The sequence below is a fragment of the Phyllobates terribilis genome, unplaced genomic scaffold, assembly GCF_046119375.1.
Source record: "Phyllobates terribilis strain yellow unplaced genomic scaffold, ASM4611937v1 Scaffold_5__5_contigs__length_657084704, whole genome shotgun sequence".
Classification (NCBI taxonomy): Eukaryota; Metazoa; Chordata; class Amphibia; order Anura; family Dendrobatidae; genus Phyllobates; species Phyllobates terribilis.
In genome coordinates, this window is record NW_027362765.1 from 537,373,705 (window position 1) to 537,400,977 (window position 27,273).

Sequence of the window (27,273 nt, forward strand, 5' to 3'; positions counted from 1 at the left end):
ACAGCGTGAGAACTAACTGCATGTTCTCACGCTGTGCAGTAATTTCTCACGCTGCGAGCGGTGACGTCAGTAAAGTTACCACAATTCAGTGGCTGAGAACTGCGAAAACCTTACTGATGCCACCACTCGTCACAGCAGCTGGGTTCTCATGCTATGCAGTGTGAGAACTTGCAGTGGCTGCAGCTCCAATTTATGGAGCTGCGTTCTCTGAATGGCCTCCGTAGACTGCATGAAGATGATGGGGATCATTTTGAGACCTCCTTATGGACTTCGGCGAAACACTGTGGATTATTTCTTGGGGTTAACAAATGGTTAAAAGAGGGAAATTGTCGGGGAGTGCGTTTTACAAATAAAGAACTTTTGTGAGTGTGTTTCTTTCCTTTGACTACGGGGGTTAGTAATGGGGTTAACTGATAGACACCTCTCCATTTCTAACCCCTGGGCTTAATGTCAGCGGACATTACACAGCTGACATCAACCCCAAAACCAATACCCCAATTGCCAATGCACCAGGGAAATCGGGAACAGCTGAGGCTAGGTGCCAGATTTGGCGCATTTTTAATAACCAGTGTAGGCTAAGCAGGCAGCTGTGAGCTGTGAGCTGACATTAATAGGCTGGGAAGCTTCATGGTTATTGGCCCTTTCCCATACTAATAAGACCAGGTCACAGCTGTCTGCTTTACTTTAGCTGGTTATTAAAAATAAGGGGGACTCTGTGCCATTTTTTTTTTATTTTTTTTTTATTGATAAGCTAAATACATGTACAGTAAACTACACCTGCAAAGCACTGATTATATATCTCACTGACATATTTCTATCTATTTATTTTATCTTTATATCAATTCTATCTATTCTATTCTGACGGTTTGTGCTGTGAAGTTACTATACTTGGCTGATGAAATGTCGGGTTTCCTTTGAGATGTTTGAGTAAAAATCAGACAGCACACAAATGGTCCGTGTGCCATGCAATTTTTTTCTCGCACCCATTGACTTGCATTGGCGAGTTTCGTCTAATATGCGCAGGCACTCGCAGCATGCTGTAATTTTTTTTATCTCATCCAGATTCCAGATGAGAAAAAAATTGCAGAACAGCACAGAATCATTGAATATAACATTAGTGAAAGTGCAATCGAATTTTTTATTGGATTGCACTTGTCTGATTTATACGCAGATGAGAACGAGCTCAAAGTCTCAACATATATTTTCAGGAGAGCATACCTTTCCAGTTTCCTCATGACCTTATTGCTGAAGGAAGGAGGGAAGGGAGGCAGCACTCCTCTTTGAGTAAAAACTCTAGATAAGCAGCATCTCATTCTATAGACCAACCTGAATGTGCAACTGTGACACATTCAGGTCTGAAAGTGTGCTTGTTCTAAAGTCTACACTGTTATCTCTATATCAACATTTAGAGATCACAGCGCTTTCAACCAAGCGCATGGCTTAGAAAAGTGAGCATTGATTAGGAAAACTGCTCTGGCTAAGCAGCCAAGTGGTAGGAAGCATGGGCTTGTGGTCTTGCAGGACTGATAACCGCAGCTCCAGATAAAGAGCTGACATGGATTAGGAGGTGAGCCAAGGGGGACCTGGTGAGCAGGACTGTTTAACTACTCTACAGAGATTAATTGGCTGGAGAGATGTGGCTGGGATCTCATGAGTTATCTCCTCAGTTTGTAATGTAGCTACTGAATATGCTCAGCTAGGCTCAAGTGGTCGTTCTCTTAGGCAACGAGCTGTAATCAATGTTAGACAAAATCTCTCATAGTAGGAAAAAAATCAAGTAACCTTTTTGTTATGCTGTCTAATTAACGATACCAATTTCATAATAAGAGAATAACCCTTTATATGCATGTACATGTGGCTAAAAATCCTTTGTTAATATTGGGCTCATTTTAAAATTTTAAACCTTTTAGCTTCTACAGAACCCTTATATTAGAGTTTATTGCTGGATGCAGAATAAATCAATCAGTACATTAATTCTTATGGCAAGCTATTTGACCCTTATCTTATCTTCTCCTAAACTATTTTCAAATCAGATATATGACCACATCAAATTTGAACTTGTGGCTATAAATCTGCTTAAAATATCATATAGATGAAGAAAAATAAGGGATACAGATCCTGCCATCAGAACAGTTTGCTGATGGACTCACTGTTTTAAGGGGTTGTCTAATATAAAAAAGAAAAAGTATTCATGCATGGATGCACTTTACAAGACACTTTTTGTAAATGTAGTCCAGCCTCTGGTACGCATGGTATAGAGAAGGAGAATCTGAACAGAATGGTATACAAGTTTAGTGGAAATGTTTCAGTATACATGTTACACGCATGCCGCTAGGTTCAGATAGGGGTGAGACAGGTTACATGAATTCTTTGGAATCTTGGGGGAACCGTTACTCATGGCGACCATAGACCATGTGCTGCAGCTTCTCTTAGGCACACAGGGGTATTGACCCTCAGGCACAGACACGTAGGTTGTTTCGCTTTCTGACCAGACACACTTGACAATAGTCCTCATAAATGGTAGAACAGCAGCATTTAATAAGAAGCCGCACAGCAAGTGCAAGTTAGGTCTTATGAGCAACAGGCTCCAGTGACAAACAGTACAGTTTCCTTAGCAGCACATCAGTTCACAGGCTTTCCAGTAGTACAGGACAGCACAGTTCTAATGCAAAGGCACATTAATGAACACAGCATTCTTTACAGCACAGTGAGACAGAGGAGGGGGGAGGGTTTTTTCTGAGGGAGATGATCCCTGTGACACCATTTCTTACAGTCCTTATCTTTCTGCTTCACAATACTCTGCACTGCTAGTTCAGGAACTCTACCTGGCCTGTGCTTAGCTTCACTCCTGACTTGAATCCTTTTCACTTGCAGGGGCACTTCTGTCAGATGCAGAACACACACAGGACCTTTCTCTTCTGCTCCAGCCAGACAGTAAACAACTTTCCCACAATCCCCCTGGGGCTCTGCTAAAACACTCCTGTGACTGTGTTAACCCCTCTAGTTGCTGGCTGCTTCTGGAGCATAACACTTCCTGTCTCATGTGCTTGTGTTATATCTAATAGTTGCTGAATGCTTTTAAAGCAACAGCACTACTTCTGCGTGTCACACTCTGCAAAAGCACTACTTCTGCATGTCACATACATTATATTTTTTATTAATTGAAATCCCTGGTGTTTGCATGTATATGAGTCCAGTGAACCGTCCTACTCAGTGATTGACAGTCTTCCTTGTATGTCTGTGTATGTAGAGATAGCTACAGTAGGCAAGTTAATGACTGCTTTGATGGTCTACAAGAGGAAAAGATAAGGCAGGATAGATAAGGCAGGATTGGTTCACTTTAGATGGATAATTCCTTAGCAAATCTGATCAGGAATCTGTAAGGAAATTCATTAGACAAATCTGCAATAGAACATTCTTATTTTCATACAGATTTCCTGTAAATTTCACACTACAGATATTTTGCAGGATCAAGAATGAAATAATTAAATCAGATTTAAAATCTGCAACAAAATCCACATCAATACATTTTTGGAGGATTATAATATGCTTTTAACTTCCTTATCTGTAGTAGTGAACTCAAATATTCTGAGAAGTTAAGTTTCTGTGTGCTAAATGTCAGCAGCATGTGGATGTGGGGCCTGATGGCAACTTTGGCAGTGACACGGGTCGCACGGCCAAAGATCGCTATATGCAAGGTTACTTTGACAAACAAGTCACAAAAAATCTATCTAGCTCCATTTTTTGTGTGACTTGCTTTTGCATTTTCAGTACTTTAGGGGCTGCAATTGTAGCCAAGAAAGAGTGAAGTCAGCACGGTAGGCCTACAAACTCCCCCTGACCAGCGGGATTTCCCAGTTGCTCTCAGACTGACCAGGCCTCCATTGTTAACCTGTATTCCGGACGGGTCCCTTAATACCACCAACAGTAAAGACCCTGACTTGCATGACAGACTCCGTGTGGTTACTGCTGCTTCCGCGCACCATCACCACCAACATCCCTATTTACTGCCCTGAGGCTATACTTCTCCCATGGGGAGTTGTACTATCCTCTGCTGCACCCAAAACACCAGCCTCAGCGGTCTACCCTGCAGCGGCGGTTCACTCTGACCGCAATCCACGGGTGGCGTAGTCGGACATTCGGTATATAGCCCGCCATTTAGTTTGACCACCCTGAGCCACGGGACCGGGTCACCGCCACGGTGACTACAACCCCCAGCATCTACAAAAAGGCCTGGTTCCGGGTTCCCCACGCGGCCCAGGGGGCGCGTAAACCTTTGGCGTAGTCAGCAGGATTTCGTGCCCGCCACCAACGGGTACTGCGTGCCTGGAAAAAGACTGTAATACTTACCTTAGTGGAGTTTCCCGCCATCTGCAGCCGTTTCCTGCCATCCGCAGCCATTTTCCCGCCATCGGGCGCCATCTTTGGGACACCGCGCGGGAAGAAGAGGGATGTGGATGACGAAAGCGCGCGAGAACTGGAGCCCCGTCTTACGCACGGATGCTGCGCAAGGTCCTGAAAGGAGCCGAGCGGACGCTGACGTCACCAGGATGCGACGCAAGGTCCTCAACCTCGACAGCCGCCTGCGGAGCCGCGGCCTACAGAAGAAAAGCAACGGAAAGTAGGCCACGGTTGACTAGGGGGGAAGAAGATGTTGGAAGCGGGGTGAACTGCCAACGCCAGCGCGGCCGCTGCCGCAGTAATGCCGTTCACGATGCCTTACATCCCCAGAGCGGCCTGGTTGCCTCAGTACTCAGGGGAGTCGCATACCCTGAGCGACTTTAAAGAGAGACTATATAGCCTATTTAAAGTATACCCCCTGACGGAGGAACAAAAAGTGAGCATACTGATAGGCCAGTTAACCGGCGCGGCCCAATGAGAAGTAAAGTCCTGGTCAGTCAGGGACAAGAGGACCGTGAAGGAGATTCTAGCCCATCTAAAGGACACTTTTGATACCTGCACCTCAGCAGAGATCAAAATGAGATTTTATGGGTGCAAGCAGCGGGCCCAAGACAGTATAAGAGACTATGCCTTGAATTTGCAAGAGGCCCTGAGAGCCATTAAGCAGGCAGACCCTGACAGTGTGCGGAATGCAGATAAACTGCTGGCTGAACAATTCATTGAGGGTCTGCTGTTCAGCGCCCACCGAACGCAGTTACGCCTGATGGCCCTGCAGAACCCTGAGTTAGACTTTGCACAGTTTAAGGACAGAGCCATCCGGGTACTCCGAGAATCCGCACCCGGTGGCGTTGCGGCCTCCAGGCACCCTGCTATCACTTATCACCAGGAGGCGGTGCCCCAGTCAATGGAACCTGCAGGAGCCAATGCACAGACTATGAATAGTACCCCGTCTACAGACCTGCACCATCAGGTCCAAGAATTGACCAAAAGCGTTGTCGCACTAACCAGGACTGTACAGTCATTACAGGTATCCTCTCCAGGAAAGATCCAGCTGGCTACCAGTCCGGAGGACGTCCCGTGGCGCCGACAGAAGAGGATCCCACCGTTCAGAGGGAAGCCAACGGACCACTACGACCAGGATGGACAACCCATCTGCCGCCGCTGCAGCCAGCCAGGACATATTGCGAGGTACTGTAATTTAAACAGGCCCAACCTGGGGCAGAGGGCCAACCCCCAGGCGTAAGATCATCAGGCCCGTCAAACTGGCGTGACAAGTATGTGGGAGGATGACCGGTCTTGCCTGTGGTACTGGATGGCATTCCCATGAGTGCACTGCTGGACACCGGGTCACAGGTAACCACAATCCCCTATGTACTTTTCAAGCGGTACTGGAATGACACGGATATTACCCGCTACCCAGATAATGACTTGAGCATCATCGCCAGCAATGGTCAGCCCGTGCTGCAGGTGGGGTTCAAGGAGGTGACCATCAAAATTGGTAAAGTTGAACTGCCGGCGCAAGGACTGATTATTGTGGACATTGACCATCGTGAAAGTCACCCAGTCTCCCTAAAATCACCTTGGGTACTAACGTTAATGAAAATTGTCTTTCAGAGATAATTGTTATATTACAGCAGGTTGCAATGAATGCCAACTCCAGCCAGCAGCGTGTCTTACAAAAAGAGATCAGAGCCCTGATGAAGCGGCAACAAGTAGAACTGTCTGGTGGTGAGATTGGTAGCGTAAGGATGAGCGACCCGTTCCCTATCGCCATGTCCCCAAAAAGCTGCAATCGGGTTAAGAGGTAGAGACTACCATGCTATGGTAGAACCCGTTTACTCAGACAGTATGCCCACCATTTTGACAGCACGGGGGGTGGTTGATGTCCACCATGGGAGGGTACCAGTCCGCATCCTAAATATTGGGGAAAGAGAAGTACACTTGCCCCGGTATGCTACTCTAGCCAAATTGTTCACCATTAACCAGAACTCTGTAAAGGCCATGGAACCCTTACCTCCATCTCAACCAGAGGAGGGTAACGGCTCCAAGAAACAAATGGAGGACTGGTGTCAGAAACTGCATGTGGGCACCGACTCCACTCCCTCACATAAAAAACAGGGAGTCTACCGGGTGGTTCAGGAGTACGAAAGAGTCTTTAGTAAACATCCGCTAGACTTTGGGCAAGAAAAGGGGGTAGAACACCAAATCCTCCAGGAGACCATCCGCCCATAAAAGAGAGATACCGGCCTGTACCCCCTGCACACTATCAGAATGCCAAGGGTATGTTGCCAGAAATGAAGGAGGCTGGGGTGATCAGGGATAGCTGTAGCCCCTGGGCAGCTCCTCTAGTTCTTGTAAAAAAGAAAGATGGCACGATGAGGATGTGTGTGGATTATAGAAAGGTCAACAGAATAACACACAAAGATGCGTACCCGTTACCTTGGATCGAGGAGTCTTTGGCTGCATTAAAATCTGCTAACTTCTTCTCTACTTTGGTCTCACCAGCGGGTACTGGCAGGTTCCTGTAGCAGAGTCAGACAAGGAGAAGACCGCCTTCACCACCCCGATGGGTCTCAGTGAATTCAACTGTATGCCGTTCAGACTCTGCAACGCACCAGGGACCTTCCAGAGGCTGATGGAGTGCTGTCTGAGGCACAGAAATTTCGAGACGGTCCTACTCTACCTGGACGATGTCATCGTGTATTCCAAGACCTATGAGGACCATCTAAAGCACCTGGCAGAGGTGTTCGATGCCCTGGCAGGCTTCGGCCTAAAGGTAAAACCCTCCAAGTGTCATCTACTGAAGCCAAAAGTACAGTACCTGGGACACGTGGTGAGTGCTGACGGAGTAGCCCCAGACCCTGACAAGGTCACGGTGATTAAGGACTGGCCAAGACCCTCCAGCATAAAGGAAGTGCGGCAGTTCCTCTGGTTGGTAGGCTACTACCGAAGGTTCATCTCTGGGTTCACCAAAATGGCAGCCCCTATGCAGGACCTCCTGTTAGGTCAGTCAAAGAGTAAAAGTCAGAAGCCGCCCTTTAAGTGGGACAAGCTGGAGGAGGAGTCTTTCCGCCAGCTGAAGATGGCCCTCACGGAGGATGAGATCCTGGCCTGCCCTGATTACGGCCAGCCTTTTATCCTACACACCGACGCCAGTAACGTGGGGCTAGGAGCCGTACTGTCCCAGATCCAGCAGGGCAGAGAACGGGTAATTGCTTATGCTAGCAGAAAGCTGAGACCCACAGAGAGAAACCCTGAGAATTATAGCTCCTTCAAGCTAGAGTTCCTGGCAGTGGTGTGGGCAGTCGCCGAACGCTTCAAGCATTACCTGGTTTCTTCTAAGTTCACTGTGTACACGGACAACAACCCGTTGACACACCTGGACACTGCAAGACTTGGTGCCCTAGAGCAGAGATGGATGGCCCGGCTGTCCAATTTTGAATTTACCATCAAATACCGAACAGGGCGTGCAAATGCCAACGCAGATGCATTGTCTAGAATGCCTCACTTGCAGGACGGGGGAGAGGATCCAGAAGAACTGGAAGAAATTGAACTCCCTGCATTTCAACGTCATGGGGTCACCCAGTGTTCCCACTGCATAAAGGAGAAGTGCTCTGCCGCCGCTACGTTCAATCCCTTACCCCACCACGGCTGGGCAGAGATACAAGATAGTGACCCCGCAGTCCACCTGGTGAAAGAAATGCTAACCCAGGCCGATGCCCACCTTGATCCGGATGCTCCAGAAGAGACCAAACAGCTGTGGAAGGAGAGGAGCAAGCTGTTTCTCTATGAGGGGAGGCTGTGCCGCAGGACCGCCAACTCTCGAACGCACGAGCTTATCTGGCAGGTAGTGGTCCCAAGGCGGGATGCGGCTATGGTCCTAGAGGCATACCATGATGGAGCAGGGCACTTTGGATAGAAGAAGCTGGAGTTCCTGTTGCGGGAGTGGTTATTCTGGGTAGGCATGAGAGGGGCTATAGCGAGATGGTGCAGAGACTGTGGCCCGTGCAACCTAAGGAGGAAGGACCACGCCAGCCAGAAGACTCCCCTGCAGCCCATCATCACAAAGCAGCCCCTTGAGCTGGCCCTGGACCACGTAAAGCTGGCTCAGAGCAGATCGGGATACTTCTACACCCTCACAATCGTAGATCACTACTCCCGGTTCCTCGTGGTGGTCCCTGTCAAAGACTTAACAGCTCAGACGGCCGCCAGAGCCTTTCAGCAGCATTTCTGCCATCTACACGGGTATCCAGAGCAAGTGTTGACTGATCAAGGTCCAGCGTTCGAGGCTGAAGTCTTCCAGGAATTCTGCAACCTGTATGGCTGCAAGAAGATAAGGACAACGCCTTACCACCCCCAAACCAACGGGATGTGTGAGAAAATGAATCAGGTAGTAATAGACCTGCTCAAGACGTTGCCCCTGGAGGAACGCAGCCTGTGGCCTGAGAAACTGCCGGATCTGGTGGACTTGTATATTCATATCCCAGTGGGTTCTACCAACTGCACCCCAGCATACCTAATGAGAGCAAGACCTGGTAAGCTGCCAATTAACCTGGAGATGGGAGTCCTGACACCTGAGGACACCTCACCAGAAGCAGACTGGGACACAGAACGACAGCAGCAGTACCGGAAAGTACAGGAGAGCGTGGAGCGAAGTCTGTCTCAAGCAAGGGAGAGGCAAGAGAGGAACTACAACCAGCATGCTCCTGCTGCTCCCCTGGCACCTGGAGAGCAGGTCTTGAAGAGGAAGAGATGGCTCCACAAGTTGGAGGACCAGTGGGAGGAAGACCCGTACACCTTACTGCCCTCAAGCCATGAAAACCCAAAGGTATGTGTCATCAGTAAGGATGGAGGAGAGACCACAGCCACTGTCTCTAGAGACCACCTGAAGAAGTGTCCCGAGCAGCTGCAAGGTGCTGATGAAGACCAAGATAGCCCTCAACCCGCAGAGGAAAGGGAAGAAATGGTCAGTACAGTGCTCGGAGAATTTCCCCGGTCCTGGACACAAATTATTAACGCTATAGTGGTACCCATCCTTACCTTTCTCCAGCCAGCCCCTCAAGGGCCTGCAGAAGAGCAAGTAGTGTTGGAAGAGCAACCGGCCCCGGAGGCAGAAGAGTCCATACCAGCAGCCCAGGAGAATCAACCCTCTGCTAGTAGTGAACCTGCCGTGCCCGTGGTGAGCCAAAGAGTACGCAGAAAGCTGCCTAACCTACCCGTAACATCTGCAAACACCACTAGTGCAGACACGAGCACACCCAGTACACAGGGGATGGAAGCCGGGGACCCGAGTAGAGTACCACCAGACAGTGGGTTACGTAGGTCCACCAGGAGCACTAAAGGTCAAATGCCCGCTCGCTGGAAAATCTAACTGCAAAGTATATATCTATCTGTACATTGCAAATGTTTTATGTTTGTTGCCTGGTTACTAATTATGTTTTTCTAGTTACCCGACAGGGTTCATGGACTAACAGGTTATGAACAATGAATAACCGGAACTGTACCTTGTACATAGTTGCACCTGGTAAGGTGCCCTCTTTTGAAGATGACCACAGAGCACAAAACCTGTGGAGGTGGCTGAAGACGTGGTCCAACTCCGGATCATCAAAGCCCTGTAGCCACCCCAGGGCCTACGTGGAGGGTTTGGGACGGGTCCCTCAAAATGCATCTTGGGTGACAAGGACACCCGGTCACGGAAGTGCCGTGACCTATAAAAACTAAATGTACTTGTATATATGTTTATGTTATTGCTTATTCTGTTATGTTGTGTTTTTGCAAAAAAAATGTTTTGTCCCGGAGTACTAAATTTCACTAGGGGGGAATGTGGCACCACAGGTCTGGTCGCCACAGTGGCAGCAATGTCATGTCTGAGAGCAGGTGGGAGGTTCCCTGGTTGGGGACAATTAGCATGCAGCACCTCCTGCCTCAGTCCAGGGAGGGGAGAAATCTGCCCTTTATAAACTGGATCTGGGGCGGGGTTAGAGACAAGTTCCAGAGACCAGTGAGAGACAAGCCAGAGACAAGACAGGGACAGGTCAGCAGCAGGCTGAGGAGTCCCTGTAGGCAGAGGAGGAACACGAGGCCAGGAGGGGAACTAGCAGAGTTCGTCCTGGCCAGAGACTTGTAAAGCCAGACACTGGAGTCCGAGGCTGTGAGGGTTATAAGCCCAGCAGCAGAAACCCACCATGCAGGGGACTTCAAGTCCTCTGGCCCAAGGAAGCCCGGAGGCTCAGCCACACGAGAGGGACCACTACTACCCCGGAGGGGTGAGATGTACGGAAGGCCTGAGTCGCCAGTCATACGGGTGAGGACAACACGGTACACTCAGAGACGTGGGCTACCACCACACTACAGCGGGATAGCCAAGAAAGAGTGAAGTCAGCACGGTAGGCCTACAAACTCCACTTGACCAGTGGGATTTCCCAGTTGCTCTCAGACTGACCAGACCTCCATTGTTAACCTGTATTCCGGACGGGTCCCTTAATACCACCAACAGTAAAGACCCTGACTTGCATGACAGACTCCGTGTGGTTACTGCTGCTTCCGCGCACCATCACCACCAACATCCCTATTTACTGCCCTGAGGCTATACTCCTCCCATGGGGAGTTGTACTATCCTCTGCTGCACCCACAACACCAGCCTCAGCGGTCTACCCTGCAGCGGCGGTTCACTCTGACCGCAATCCACGGGTGGCGTAGTCGGACATTCGGTATATAGCCCGCCATTTAGTTTGACCACCCTGAGCCATGGGACCAGGTCACCGCCACGGTGACTACAACCCCCAGCATCTACAAAAAGGCCCGGTTCCGGGTTCCCCACGCGGCCCACGGGGCGCGTCACAATGTAAACCAAATCACCTTCACAGTGCTTCAATGTAGCAACAGCACATAGCAATCTTTGGCCATGCAACCTGTGTCACAGCCAAAGTTACCATGTTGCCTCAGCTTGACAGTCATCCATTTAACTGCTGGTTTATTCATTTACAAATTTTACCTGTGCAAATCTGCATGTTAAACTCACAGCAGTTTCATCTTGTGCGGACTCACTCCAAGACCATATATACAGACAGTGGTCTGTGTGCATATTCTTCGTCATTTACTGTATACTGTGTGTAAGTTGGCAGCTGGACAGGTCCTGGTCAGGAGATATGTATCAGTGATGTGAGCCCGGAAGAGCAAGATCAAGCACCATTAGTACCGAGAAGTTTTTTTTAATGTGCTTGGTTTTTGGGTCCTGGTTTTAGGAACAGCCAAGAGCTGGGTGGGATTGGCCATTCCTATATCTCCATCTCCAGAGTTAGAGGGGCTATTTAAGGTAGTTCAGCTGGCACAGTTACCGTCTGGGAGTAGAAGTGTTTTGTTGTGTTGGTTACTTGCAGCTGAGACTGACTATGTGTGGAGACCATTGTAAACGGGTAAATTCATACATGTGTGAGACAGTATTGTATTTTATATTTTACCGTTTTGCCTATGAAAGGACATTTGTTTTCATTTGAAGATTTATGAAGTTAAATAAATATTTATATTTGACTAAGAACTTTGCTGCCTGTGCCTACCTAATGAATTGCTGCAAATGAGATTCTATCTAGATATGAGGGGGAGCAGGAACTCTGTCTCTAGCTGCTCCCTCCTCCCGGTTAAATAGAATTATATCCATAACAACTGCCATCTCCTATCTCAATAATGGGAAAGTCTCTTTTCACTGAATACAGATTTACCTAAGAATTGAGAATTTTGATAATGACTGATCAATTCTGGCAGAGAATGAACCAGTATTAGAAGATAATTCAATGGTGAAATTGCAATTTGGTGTTCTCAGTCATTGACATGACAATCAGGTGGGATTAGGTGACCTGTTTTATTTGGAGAAGAGTGATCTATCAAAGTCTAATCTTCACAACCCAGGTTTGTGGAAGTGATTCATGGCACAAACAAAGATTTCTGAGTGCCTTACAAGAAAAATATTTTATAATCAGGCTGAAAAAGGTTACCCAACCAGTTCTAAAGAGTTTGAACTCCACTAGGGATGAGCTCAGATGCTCGTTACTCGTACCGAGCAATTCCTAATGTTCGGATGCTCTTTTCGAGTAACATGCATAATGGGAGTCAATGGGAAATTTGAGCATTTTTCCGGCAGACCCTACGAGGAGGTCTGGGGAGCAGTGGAAATGTTGAAATGGATAGAAAAAGTGAAGAATGAAAGGATAACAGCATGGGGAAAACCCCTGGAAGCATCTTTGACTCCCAGATTGCTTCTGAGAGCAATGGTGTCACGATTCTAATGTAACTAACAAAAACCATTCAAAATTGAAGAGAAATTAGAGTTGACAGGAAAAAAAATGTTAAGAAACATTCTTTCCTGTATAATGACTTATATGTAAGGCAAAATTTAAAAAGGATTTAAAAAAAATAATAATTTAAGATATCCAAAATTTACATTTTTATTAAAATAATAGAAATTTCAGTGTAATTTATGAAGGAAGCAAGAACTGTCAAAAATGTAATGGAAGAGGGACTCAGATGCACCGTGTATTAAACTTAAAGGAGGGCCTCATGCACATTATGTTCAAATTGTTATGTAGTGGTACTCCTAGACTCATAAAGGCCATGCAATAAGTGCAAAGCCTGCCCGAAAATTACAAGCAGGGTCATCCATACACCCTTGAAGGCTTAAACTGTAGTGCCTCATTGAAATATTATGACCAAAGTGTAGTTGTGGTACTCCTACATTTATAAAGGCTCCGCACACAATGGAAAGCCTGACAACAATTACAAGCAGAGTTATCCATACACCCTTGAAAGCACCAACTGTAGTACTTTATTTAAATATTATGAACAGATTGTAGTTATGGTACTCCTACACTCATAAAAGCTCCTCACTCAGTGTAAAGCATGACAAAAATTAAAAGCAGGGTCATCCATACATCCCTTCAAGGCACCAACTGTAGTGCCTCATTCAAATATTAAGAAAGTGTAGTTGATGTACTCCTACACTCATAAAGGCTTTGCACAAAGCCAGGAAAAAATTAGAAGCAGGGTCATCCATACACCTTTGAAGGCACCAACTGGAGTGCCTCATAAAAAAAATTCAAAAAGTGTAGTTGTGGTACTTCTACACTCATAAAGGCAAAGCCAGAAAAAAAGATAAGTAGGGTCATCCATATACCCTTGAAGGCACCAAGTGGAGTGCCTCATAACAAAATGAAAAAAGTGTGGTTGATGTACTCCTCCACTCATAAAGGCTTTGCACAAAGTACAAAGACAGGAAAAAAATATAAAGAGTGTCAGCCATACAATTAGAAGCAATAATTAGAGGGCCTCATTCAAATATTGAACATTAAAAACACTTTATGTGCTGTTGGCCAGTCAGGAGTCCACATTTGAAAATCTAAATTTGTTGTGCTAAAAGCGTGGCCCTGAAACAAGGCCATATTTGTGCATACAAATATTTTGTGCTACTAGTTTGGCTTCAGCCAGGAGTCCACATTTCAAAATCGAAATTATTTATGCTACTAGTGTGCTACAGAATGCAGGCCGTATTCCTGCATATAAATATTTTGTGCTACTAGTTTTTCTTTCGCCAGGAGTCTACATTTCAAAATCTAAAGTCTTTGTGCTACTAGTGTGCTACAGAAAGCAGGCCACATTCCTGCATATAAATATTTTGTGCTACTAGTTTTGCTTCAGCCAGTGGTTTGGTTTAGCTTTCCAACCCTAGATGTTTAGTAGTTTAGTTCTCCAACCTCTGTTGTCTAATAGCTAAGTTCTCCATCTTCTGGTGTATAGTGGTTTAGTTCTCCATCCCCAAGCGCACTGAAAGCCTTGGGGATTCCAAGACTTGTGGAGCAGCGCCTTCCCCATTGGCGAGGCCCTGTAGTCTGCATTTTAGTGCAGTGAGATTCCCAGACTAACGCATGTTGATCGCACATGTGACAGTTCATGCACATAGTAGTCAAACCATTGAAATTTTTGCCTCTTCTGAGTCTTTTTTTTACAAAATTGGCAAATAACGTGAGTTGGGTCATCCCTTGCAGTCCTAAAAAAGGCCCAGGTTAGGCAATCCTTGCCACTTCTGCAAACTGCAAACCCGTGACTGCAGAGTTGTGGCTGAGGATGCAGTGCCTGTCGTGGTTGCATCACTTCGTGTCTGTATAGGAAGCCGCAATGTAAGCCCCTTGTCTTCCTCCTCCTCCTCCTCTGCTGAGCTCCTCAGCTGCGTGCCTCTGGGTTCACACCAAGTGGGATCTACAACCTCATCGTCATCCTCTCTGTTCTCCCACTCCTCGCCTTGAGAGTCACTCTTCCTGCCCTGACAAAACAGTACAGTCCACATGCACCTCAGGTATGTGAGTCTCATCAGGATCACCTCCACCCATGGGCGTTAATGTCTGGCCACGAGGGTCTGGATTCTGCTCGGACCATACTTCATCCTGCCCGGATCCAACTGAAAAAAAAACAGGTGCTTTCCTCCTCTTGAGTCTGTGAATCTTTGGAGCAGACCTTTGATGCCCATGGAATAGAATGTGTGAACCGCTCTGCACTGCAGACTCACCCATCTGTGGTTCCCCACAGTCAGTTGGGTGGTTGAATAGTTGTGTCACGGGGGAAACAAGGGTAATTGGGGTGCCACCTCTGCGGACTGTACCGTGTGTGATATTAAGGAGAAGGAAGAGGAGGAGAGGCCACTTGATGCAGCGCTTGCCATCCACTGGAGCACATGCGCTTTCTGGCCCTCATCTACAAGGCATACTGCTGTGTGGCTCCCAAAGAAAGGCAGTGGAGTAGCCCGTCCAGTATCAGAAGTTGTCATAATGTTGCGCAATTACTGCAGCAAAACAAACCTACTTCTCATCTCTCATGTCATCCCTGTCTCACAACTCTAAGCAGCTATGCAGTACTTTCAATTCTCTCCTCCGTCCCACAGCTCCCCTCCCTCTAATCGCATCTCAGCTGAAGATTTTGCCTCATTCTTCAAGCAGAAGATTGACAACATAAGGCAAAGCTTTTGCCTAAAGTCCCCACAGCCCCTCCTCATAACTACTTAACTCTCCTCCTCCAAAACCCGCTTCTCCACCACCACGGAAGATCAACTTTCCTCTGTTCTCTCCAAATCACATCTCACCAACTGTGAAATTGACCTAATCCCGTTCCACCTCATGCCAAACCATACAGCAGTCTTCATCCCAACTCTAACCCACCTCTTCAATCTGTCACAAACAACTGGTGTCTTCCCCTCATGCTTCAAACATACCTTTATCACACCCATCCTCAAAAAGCCACCCTCCCTTGACCCATCCTCTGTGTCTAGCTATCGCCCCATAGACCTTCTCCCCCATGCCTCAAAATTAATGGAACAACACGTTCAATTTGAACTGTCCTCCCACCTTTCCTCCTGCTCCCTCTTTGACCACTTAGAATCTGACTTCTGACCGCACCATTCCACTGAAACTGCCCTGACTAAGGTCACCAACGACCTACTAACCGCCAAATCCAAGTGACACTAGTTTGAGAAATATTGGACCTGGCATCTGCCTTCGACACAGTGGACCATTCCCTCTTACTACAGATTCCCTCATCTCTAGCCATCACAGACTTGGCCCTATCTTGGATCTCCTCATACCTAACAGACCGGACACTCAGTGTCTCCCATTCGCACACCACCTCCTCATCTCACCCCCTATCTTTCGGTATCCCCCAAGGTTCAGTTCAAGGAACCCTGCTTCTCTCCATCTACACCTTCGGCTTGGGAGAGCTAATTGAGTCTCACGAATTTCAGCATCACCTCTATGCTGATTACACACTAGTGCATGCCCTCATCATCTCCCACCTCGACTACTGCCTCCCTTGTAACACTCTCACGCCCCTCCATTCTATCCTAAACTCTGCAGGCTGAGTAATCCACCTGTCACCCCGCTATTTCCCTGCTTCTCCCCTCTGTGAATCCCTGCACTGGCTCCCCGTTGCCCAGTGACTCCAGTTCAAAACCCTAACTTTGGCATACCAAGCCATTCACAACCTGTCACCTCCATACATCTGTGACCTAGTCTCCCAGTACTTACCTGCACGCAACCTCTGATCATCACAAGATCTCCTTCTCTACTCCCCTCTTATCTCCTCTTCCCACAATCGCATACAAGATTTCTCCTGTGCATCTCCCCTACTCTGGAGCTCTCTACCTCAACATATCAGACTCTCGCCTACTGTGGAAAACTTCAAAAGGAAGCTGAAGACCCACCTCTTTTGACAAGCGTACAATGTGCAGTAACCCTTGCTCCACCATACCGTTGCACTATCTACTCTCACCTACTGTGTCCTCATCTATAACTTGTAGATTGTGAGCCCTTGAGGGCAGGGTGCTCTCTCCTCCTGCACCAGTCGGAGACTAATTTTTCTTATTTTTGTCAAGTTTATTGCACTTGTTGTTTGCTATTTATACCCCTCTGTAACATACCTGGCGGCGTCCTTGCATGGTGGTCCATCTCCCACTGTGCAAGAGCGCGCACTTGATCTCCAGTCCAGAATGTCTCTCTGGCTTCCCTCCATGCTGTCTGTTTGTGTCTGTTTCTGCTGCTTAAGGGCGGCGCCCGATCACTTCCTACTTTTTGTACCTGCTGTGGGTCACACCCCTTGTGCGTCCTCAGCCTATTGCTGTCTGTCACCTGGTATATAGCTCAGCTGCTCCCATCTATTCCTGCCTGAGCATAGTGTTTCTTTCAGTGTGTGCTTGCACTCTGAAGGTGCCAGGTCCCGTTCTGTGTTCTCTTGTCTGCCTATCCTGGAGGCTGTATTTCCAGGCCTGTCTGAACACGCTCCTAGCCTGTTCCTCCTGCCTTCTAGGGGCCGATTACCTAGACCTGTTCCTGTATCTTGTCTGACCTGTCTGAACACGCTCCTAGCCTGTTCCTCCTGCCTTCTAGGGGCCGATTACCTAGACCTGTTCCTGTATCTTGTCTGACCTGTCTGAACACGCTCCTAGCCTGTTCCTCTCGCCTTCTAGGGGCTGATTACCTAGACCCGCTCCTGTATCTTGTCTGTCCTGTCTGAACACGCTCCTTGCCTGTTCGTCCTGCCTCTCTGGGGGCCGTATTCCCAGACCCGCTCCTGTATCCCGCTGCAGTGTCGGTCTCCTCCGTACACTCAGTTCCAGTCTGAACTCTCTCCTATCCTTTACCTGTTTTGCCTCTATGTCCGTTCCCTTCCTTTTTCTGCAGAGTCTGAACTCGTACCTAACTCCTGCTTGTTGTCTCTGTACTCCCGTTTGTGAGTTTGTGGTCCACTCGCTACTTCACTGAAAGTACCCTGTGGGTGTCTGGCTCTGCCTTTCCCTTCCTGTCTGTTCCGTGTGAACAGAGCCCTGTCCCCCCTACTCAGCCTAGCCTGCTCTGACTCCTTTGCTCACCGCTCCGGCGGTTCTAGCCTGCTCTGACTCCTTTGCTCACCGCTCCGGCGGTTCTAGCCTGCTCTGACTCCTTTGCTCACCGCTCCGGCGGTTCTAGTCTGCTCTGACTCCTTTGCTTACCGCTCCGGCGGTTCTAGCCTGCTCTGACTCCTTGCTCACTGCTCCGGCAGTCCTGTCCTGCCCTGCTTCTGCCCGCTGCTCCGGCAGTCCTGTCCTGCCCTGCTTCTGCCCGCTGCTCCGGCAGTCCTGTCCTGCCCTGCTTCTGCCCGCTGCTCCGGCAGTCCTGTCCTGCCCTGCTTCTGCCCGCTGCTCCGGCAGTCCTGTCCTGCCCTGCTTCTGCCCGCTGCTCCGGCAGTCCTGTCCTGCCCTGCTTCTGCCCGCTGCTCCGGCAGTCCTGTCCTGCTCTGTTCTTGCCCACCGCTTCGGGCGTTCCCTCTCTGCTGTGGTTGTCTACCGCATCTGCGGTTCTGTGACCCAGTCTGTACTGGGTCTTAACCTTTCTGTGCTCCAGCCCGTCCTTTCGGCCAGTACCTCCCTGCCTGCATACTCGCCTGTATCCACCCATCTGCATACCTGCCGTGTTTGCTTATATCCACCAGTCTGTGCCAGCCTAACCTGCCTGTTCCTGAGTCCCAGTGTGTACTGGGTCCTATCCCGCCTGTGTTCCTACCTGCTAGTGCCTCCCTGTCTGCACTCTAGCTGTGCTTGCCTGTACCCCTCTACCTGTATTGTTCCTGAGTCCCAGTGTGTACTGGGTCCTATCCCGCCTGTGTTCCTACCTGCTAGTGCCTCCCTGTCTGCACTCTAGCTGCGCTTGCCTTTACCCGCCTGCCTGCATACCAGTCGTGCCTGCCTATACCCTCCAGTCTGTGCGCCAGCCTAACCAGCCTGATCCAGTAATCCCTGTGTGGGTCAACCCCCGTGTCCGGAGTTTGACCTGGAGTAGCACCTGGTCCCTTTGCCCGGTTTCTCCCTGGTGCACTGGCGTCGTATGCCGTCGTGCCATCTTGGTCGGATCGGCCAGATACTTAGTCACGCCCCTCCAGGCACTCTCCGGTTCATGGTCCAGTGGAATCACTACAATCACACGCACACGCCGCTCAGCCCGGGCGTGTGCATAACAGCATGCTCAGGCCATGGTTCCCGTTGAGCCCCACGGCCTTCGCTCTCTGAGAAGTTTTCCAGCGAATACATGCATTAAAATAAATAAATAAATATTTTTTTTTTCCCTTAGCTGAGTTCCAGGCGAATTACGCACCGTCCAGATGGATCTATCAGCTCTCGTTCCTGCGGATCCGCCACGTTACTATGGGGATCCAAGACAGTGTCGTGCATTTGTGGAGCAATGCATGCTACACTTTAAGGCCTACCCTCTCTATTTTCCTTCCGATTGGGCTAAAGTGGCCTTTATGATTGACTACCTAGCGGGTGATGCCTTGAAATGGGTCACCCCCCTATGGGAAGCATGGGATCCTGTCGTCCTTGACCTGCAGGCCTTCCTGGTGGCCTTTCGTATGGTCTTCGAGGACCCTAACCCTGAAGCCCCTGCTGAAGCTTCACTTCCCAAAATCCCGGAGCAGCCCCGACGGGTAATGTGTGTGGGTAGCGCAATAGTCCTCCAGCCCAATGAGACTACTGCCCACCCAGAATCCTCACAGGGTGACTACGCTTTCCGGAATACTTCTCCCAACCTCAAGAGGCAGTCCAGACGTGCTAGACATAGAGGCAAGCCGTCACGCCAGGGTCTGTCCTCCCTGAGACCTCCTGACCCCAACCTTGAAGTCCCTACTGAAGCTTCATCTCCCTGTATCCCGGAGAAGCCCCAACGGGTAATGTGCGTGGGTAGTGCACCAGTTCTCCTGCCCGAAGAGACTTCTGCCCATCCAGACTCCACACAGGAGAACTTCCTGCACCCGGCTTCAGATGCTTCACCCACTTTAACCGGTGTGCATGTCCAAGGATGCTCCAAAGCTGTGGTTACCTCAGAGTCTGTGCACCTCTACTACCTGGTGGAGGACCCCCTGTTGCCTCCTGAATCCTCCGGGATACCACTCGATGACAAATGGAGAGAGACTTCTCTACACCCGGTACTCGATACTTTGTCCGCTTCGTCCTGTGAGCCTGACAATGGGTACCCCAAAGTGGTAGTTACCCCCGAGTCTCTACACCCCTCCGACCAGGCGGAGGACCTCCAGTTGTCTCCTGAACCCTTCGGGGTGCTACCTGGTAGCGAAAGGACAGAGACTCTCCTATACTCTGTACCTGATACCTCGCTCGCTTCGTCCAGTGAGTCCAACCTAGTGTACTCCGAAGCAGAGGTTACTCCCGAGTCTCTACACCCCTCCGACCAGGCGGAGGACCTCCAGTTGTCTCCAGAACCCTTCTGGGTGCCACCTGGTGGTGAATGGACAGAGACTCTCCTATATCCTAGATCTGATACCTCGCTTGCTTCGTCCAGTGAGTCCGACCTAGTGTACTCTGAAGCAGAGGTTACCCGTGAGTCTCTACACCCCTCTGACCAGGCGGAGGACCGCCAGTTGTCTCCAGAACCCTTCGGGGTGCCACCTGGTGGTGAATGGACAGAGACTTTCCTATACTCGGTACCCGATACCTCGCCTGCTTCGTCCAGTGAGTCCGACCTAGTGTACTCTGAAGCAGATGTTTTCTCTGAGCCTCTGCACTCTTCTGACCCGGCGGAGGACCTCCAGTTGTTTCCTGAATCCTCCGGGGTACCACCAGATAACAAAGAGACAGTGACTTTTCCTCATTATGTACCTGATAACCCGTGTATTTCTTCCTGTGAGCTTGACAAGATGTACCTCGAAGCAGAGTTACCCCCAAGTCTCTGTCCCCCTCCAACCCGGTGAAGGACTTCCAGTTGTCTCCTGTACCCTCTGGGGTGCCACCTGAAAATATGTGGAGAGAGACTTCCTTGTGTGCTGTTCCTGGTACTCCACCCGTTTCGTCTGTTGCTGAGGATGGCTGGATAGGAGGTAGCATCCTAGCTAACCAGATGAGATCAGTTTTTCCTGTGGACAGTGGAAGTGATCTCCTTGAAGTGAACGACTGGTCCTCGAATTCCCTGCGGAAGATTCTGGCAGGCCTGAAGAAGAGGGGGCGTAAGGGGGGGGGTACTGTAACATACCTGGCGGCGTCCTTGCATGGTGGTCCATCTCCCACTGTGCAAGAGCGCGCACTTGATCTCCAGTCCAGAATGTCTCTCTGGCTTCCCTCCATGCTGTCTGTTTGTGTCTGTTTCTGCTGCTTAAGGGCGGCGCCCGATCACTTCCTACTTTTTGTACCTGCTGTGGGTCACACCCCTTGTGCGTCCTCAGCCTATTGCTGTCTGTCACCTAGTATATAGCTCAGCTGCTCCCATCTATTCCTGCCTGAGCATAGTGTTTCTTTCAGTGTGTGCTTGCACTCTGAAGGTGCCAGGTCCCGTTCTGTGTTCTCTTGTCTGCCTATCCTGGAGGCTGTATTTCCAGGCCTGTCTGAACACGCTCCTAGCCTGTTCCTCCTGCCTTCTAGGGGCCGATTACCTAGACCTGTTCCTGTATCTTGTCTGACCTGTCTGAACACGCTCCTAGCCTGTTCCTCCTGCCTTCTAGGGGCCGATTACCTAGACCTGTTCCTGTATCTTGTCTGACCTGTCTGAACACGCTCCTAGCCTGTTCCTCTCGCCTTCTAGGGGCTGATTACCTAGACCCGCTCCTGTATCTTGTCTGTCCTGTCTGAACACGCTCCTTGCCTGTTCGTCCTGCCTCTCTGGGGGCCGTATTCCCAGACCCGCTCCTGTATCCCGCTGCAGTGTCGGTCTCCTCCGTACACTCAGTTCCAGTCTGAACTCTCTCCTATCCTTTACCTGTTTTGCCTCTATGTCCGTTCCCTTCCTTTTTCTGCAGAGTCTGAACTCGTACCTAACTCCTGCTTGTTGTCTCTGTACTCCCGTTTGTGAGTTTGTGGTCCACTCGCTACTTCACTGAAAGTACCCTGTGGGTGTCTGGCTCTGCCTTTCCCTTCCTGTCTGTTCCGTGTGAACAGAGCCCTGTCCCCCCTACTCAGCCTAGCCTGCTCTGACTCCTTTGCTCACCGCTCCGGCGGTTCTAGCCTGCTCTGACTCCTTTGCTCACCGCTCCGGCGGTTCTAGCCTGCTCTGACTCCTTTGCTCACCGCTCCGGCGGTTCTAGTCTGCTCTGACTCCTTTGCTTACCGCTCCGGCGGTTCTAGCCTGCTCTGACTCCTTGCTCACTGCTCCGGCAGTCCTGTCCTGCCCTGCTTCTGCCCGCTGCTCCGGCAGTCCTGTCCTGCCCTGCTTCTGCCCGCTGCTCCGGCAGTCCTGTCCTGCCCTGCTTCTGCCCGCTGCTCCGGCAGTCCTGTCCTGCCCTGCTTCTGCCCGCTGCTCCGGCAGTCCTGTCCTGCCCTGCTTCTGCCCGCTGCTCCGGCAGTCCTGTCCTGCTCTGTTCTTGCCCACCGCTTCGGGCGTTCCCTCTCTGCTGTGGTTGTCTACCGCATCTGCGGTTCTGTGACCCAGTCTGTACTGGGTCTTAACCTTTCTGTGCTCCAGCCCGTCCTTTCGGCCAGTACCTCCCTGCCTGCATACTCGCCTGTATCCACCCATCTGCATACCTGCCGTGTTTGCTTATATCCACCAGTCTGTGCCAGCCTAACCTGCCTGTTCCTGAGTCCCAGTGTGTACTGGGTCCTATCCCGCCTGTGTTCCTACCTGCTAGTGCCTCCCTGTCTGCACTCTAGCTGTGCTTGCCTGTACCCCTCTACCTGTATTGTTCCTGAGTCCCAGTGTGTACTGGGTCCTATCCCGCCTGTGTTCCTACCTGCTAGTGCCTCCCTGTCTGCACTCTAGCTGCGCTTGCCTTTACCCGCCTGCCTGCATACCAGTCGTGCCTGCCTATACCCTCCAGTCTGTGCGCCAGCCTAACCAGCCTGATCCAGTAATCCCTGTGTGGGTCAACCCCCGTGTCCGGAGTTTGACCTGGAGTAGCACCTGGTCCCTTTGCCCGGTTTCTCCCTGGTGCACTGGCGTCGTATGCCGTCGTGCCATCTTGGTCGGATCGGCCAGATACTTAGTCACGCCCCTCCAGGCACTCTCCGGTTCATGGTCCAGTGGAATCACTACAATCACACGCACACGCCGCTCAGCCCGGGCGTGTGCATAACACCCTCTTCACATGTAAAGCTCCATGGAATAAATGGTGCTATAATAATAAATAATAGTAATAATAATAATTATACTACATGTGCTCTTGGTAAATTTATGCCACTTTTCCTGGTGTCTGCCTCTAATTTGAGCTGTTTTGACAGCTTTTGGGCCCCTTTGAAGGTGTTGTCTATGCGTTCGGTTTTGCCTCCCATTGAATTCAACGGGTTTCGGATATGTTTGACGAACCGTTCGGCGAACATCGGGAAGTTCGGAAATCAGAACTGAACCAAACCTTGAAAGGTTCGCTCATCTCTATTAAGTAGCTCGCTGGTTTGGTCAGCCAAGTATTGCTTTACCATCTTTAAAAAATTTTACCTCTTTGTCAAAAATACCCGGTTATCAAGCCCTGGAAGCTGGGATGATGTCATGAAATTTGCCCAGGCCTTTGACAGTATACCCCTGCCTCTGTTGTGTGTCTCACTCGCCTCTTCTCCTAGGTTGGACAAGGAAGCTTGCTCCCTGTTGCTAGCATTGTCTGATGGGAATTTTTTCAACATATTTTCCACAATGGCCTTCTGGTATAGCACCATTTTAGAAGACTTCTCCGTCTCAGGAAGGAGAAATTCAAAGTTCTCGTAGCATGGGTCTAATAGGGTGTACAACCAGTACTCTTTTTTGGCCAGGATAAGTATAACGTGAGGGTCATGGGAAAGGCAGCCGAACATAAAGTCGGCCATTTGTGCCAAGATCCCTACAGCCAACACTTCCCAGTTTCCACCATGATGACGACTCTCCATTTCCTCCTCCATCTTTTCTTCCTCCTCATTCCCCTCCTCAGCCTACCCACGTAGGAGACACTGGAAGAACCTTGCGTGGGTACTAACCTCTGTTTTGCTAGCAACCAGCTCCTGTTCTTCCTCCACCTCCTCATTGTTACCCAATCTGTGCTGAGCAGATGAGATGAGGCTGGGATAGGTAGTATTTCCTGTCATGTCTTCCTCCATCTCCACCTGGTCCGCATGCACAGCTTCATTGTTAATTGTGAGCAGCGACTGTTTAAGTAGGCACAGAAGCAGGATCGTTGCACTGACTATGGTTTCATCACCGCTCACCATCTTTGTGGAGTCCTCAAACTCTTGGAGAACTGCACAAATGTCAAACATTGTGTCAAATGCCCACTCTTCTGTTATGTGTGGAAGCAGATATAATACTGATGGGTGAGTTGGAGCTGGTACTCAACAACTAGCCTCTGCTGCTCACAAAGTCTTGCCAGCATGTGCAATGTGGAGTTTCAGCGCGTGGTCACGTCACAGACCAGTCAGTGAGCTGGCAATTGGATGCGCTGCTGTAGCACTGCCACAGTGGTGGCAGGTGTAGCTGATATGTGGAAATGGGCTCTTATGTGGCGTACGTTGACCAGAAGCTCTGTCAAATATCGTAGGTTTTCAGAAACCGCTGAACTACCAAAGTTGAGCACGTGGGCCAAGCATGGTACGTGTGTCAGCTTGCCAAGCTTCACAACCGCCACCAGGTTACCGCCATTATCACACATGACCATGCCTGGTTAGAGGTTCAGCAGCAAAAGCCACAAATCTGTCTGGTCTGTTAGTCCTTTAAGTAACTCTGCCATGGTATGTGATTTGTTTCCTAGACAAATTAGCTTCAGCTGAGCCCTTTGCCGCTTCGCTGAGCCAGTGCTGCAGAGCTTCCAGCTTCCGGCTGATGTGGACGACATGCTCTAAGATAATACATCGGAGATGGAGAATGAGGAGCAGCAGGAGGGGGTACAGGAACAGATGTAGGAGGTGGAGGAAACCCTGATAGAAATAGGGCCAGCAATCCTTGGTGTCAGTAGCACATGTGCCATGCCAAGGTGGGACTCGGCCCCAGCCTCCACAATGTTCACCCAGTGTGCCGTCAGGGAAATGGAAAGTCCCTGGCCATAAGCACTTGTTTACATGTCTGTTGTTAAGTGGACAATCTCAGTAACAGCGTTGGTAAGGACAAGGGTGATGTTCCTGGACACGTGCTCGAACAAGGCTGAGATGCCACATCTGGAGAAAAAGTGGTGGCTGGGGACGGAGTACCAAGGATGGCTGCCACCATGAGTCAGTGGAAATCCTCCGTGTCAACTAGCCTAAACGGAAACATTTCCATGGCAAGCTGCCTGGATATGTGCCCGTTTAGCATTTGGGCTTGTGGGTGGGTGGCTGGAAACTTTCTCTTTCTTTTCAAGGTCTGGGGTAGGGACAGCTGAACTTTGTGCTGGGACAATGATTTGGAAGTGCCTGATGATGGTGCATCAGAATGTGCAAGGAAAGGTGCAGGGCGGGAGGCATCTGCGCCAATGTCATGGACAGAGGATTGGGAAGCACCTAGCACAGGGGAAGAGGCATTGGTGTTACTCACTTGCACAAACGTGGACCAAGGCATTCGGGCCACCAAGTCGGGTGCTTAGATGACATGTGTCTGATGGTGGTGGTTAGGTTCTTAGTGGTCAGGCCTGTGCTGACCTTGGCATGGCACAGGTTGCAAATTACCATTTTTTTTCTTAGAACTCTCTTTAAAAAAGTCCCAGACTGGGGAAAACCTAAATCTTTGACAGAGAAATTCACGAGTGTTGGTGCTCTGCTGAACAGCTGAGTACCTTCTCCATCTGGTCACCTCACTGCCTCTTCCTGCCTGTTTTGATTCTGTTGACCCCTCACCCTCAGTGCTGCTGTCCTTGCTCTGCAAGCCAGCTTTCCAGGTTGGGTCATTCACCACCTCGTCTTTCACCACCGCACCCTGGTCCTCCTGAATTGGTGACTTAACAACAACCTGACTTATTGGCAACTGTGTCTCATCATCATCTTCCTCTTTAGAGAAAATTTGCCGTTCCCCACCATAATCTTCTTGCAGCCGTGGCTGTTATAAGTTTTGTGCATCACTGAACAGCATGTCCTCCAGTCCCTTTTGGAACATGCAGGGTGAGAGGCCACAATCAAATAATATGTTGTAAAGAGCTCCTCGGATTGTCCTAGTGTGGGATCATTAGTCTCCTGGGACTCAACATGGTTGGAGAAATGAAGATCAACGTGGGGATTAAGTGATCCAGACTCTTGGCTGGTGAAACTGGACCGTGTGGAAAACTAGGTGGTGCTGGCAAGCATGCTTTAAGCATTATCAGATATCCACCCAACCACCTGTTCGCACTGTGTGGCTTTAGAACTGGTGTATCATGCCTCCCTGCAAAGTGGGACAGGAATCTATGTGTCGTGGATTGGCGTGTTTCTTGTGCTCTAGTAACAGGCGTAGTCGCACCTTCCCCACGTCCTAAGCGTCGGCGTGCATCATCATCAGGACTTCCACCTCCCCGTCCCTTACCGCAGGCCTTAAGCATTTTCCAATTGCTAGGTCTCTTGAAACCAAGTTTACTTTTAATAATAAAAAAAAAATTGACCTGCAGCAGTCAAAGCTTTTTTTTTTTGTTTAATACCACGGTAATGTAACACAAAGCACATAAAAGTGTATGAATGACAAGTTCAATCCAGAAAAAATTTTGAACGTTTTTTTGGAGTATTATATACCACTGTATTGTACCACAAAGCACATAATACTCTATGGGTGACTAATGGAATCCATAAAAAAATGTAACAACTTTTTGGAGTGTTATATACCACCGTAATGTACCACAAAGCATATAATACTCAATGGGTGACTAATTGAATCCAGAAACATCTTTTGAATTCTTTTTTGGAGTGTTATATACCGCCGTATTGTACCACAAAGCACGTAATATTCTATGGATGATAATATAGTCAATTTTCACCCCCAAAAAAGAATATTTAGCTACAGACTACAAAGCCCTAAGACTGTTTTCAGCCACTCTCCCTGCTCCTGCAACTGTCTCTCCCTAGGCTAACTGTAGAGTGTATTAGCCTTTATAAGGACTGTTCATATGATGGTTCAGCATCAGCACCTGTATCAACACTAGAGGACTCTGATTCATTAAACTGTGCACTCACAGGCCTGGACAACCACTCTCTCCCTCCAGTAAGAACTGTCCCTGAGGTGAGCAATGGCATCAGTGTGCAGTAATGCCACTACCAAGATGGCTATGGCTTTCCAGTGACTGGCAGGCAATACCCACATGTTTGTTGGCTGTGTAACAGGCGCCAAACATGCAGGATGGGGATTCAAGCTTCAAATCCGAGCACCAGATAATGTTAGCAGAGTGCCAAGCATATCCGAGCCCCCAGATACTCGAGTGATATCCAAGTATCATCTAGCACGTTCGCTCATCTCTAGACTCCACCAATCCACAGTCAGA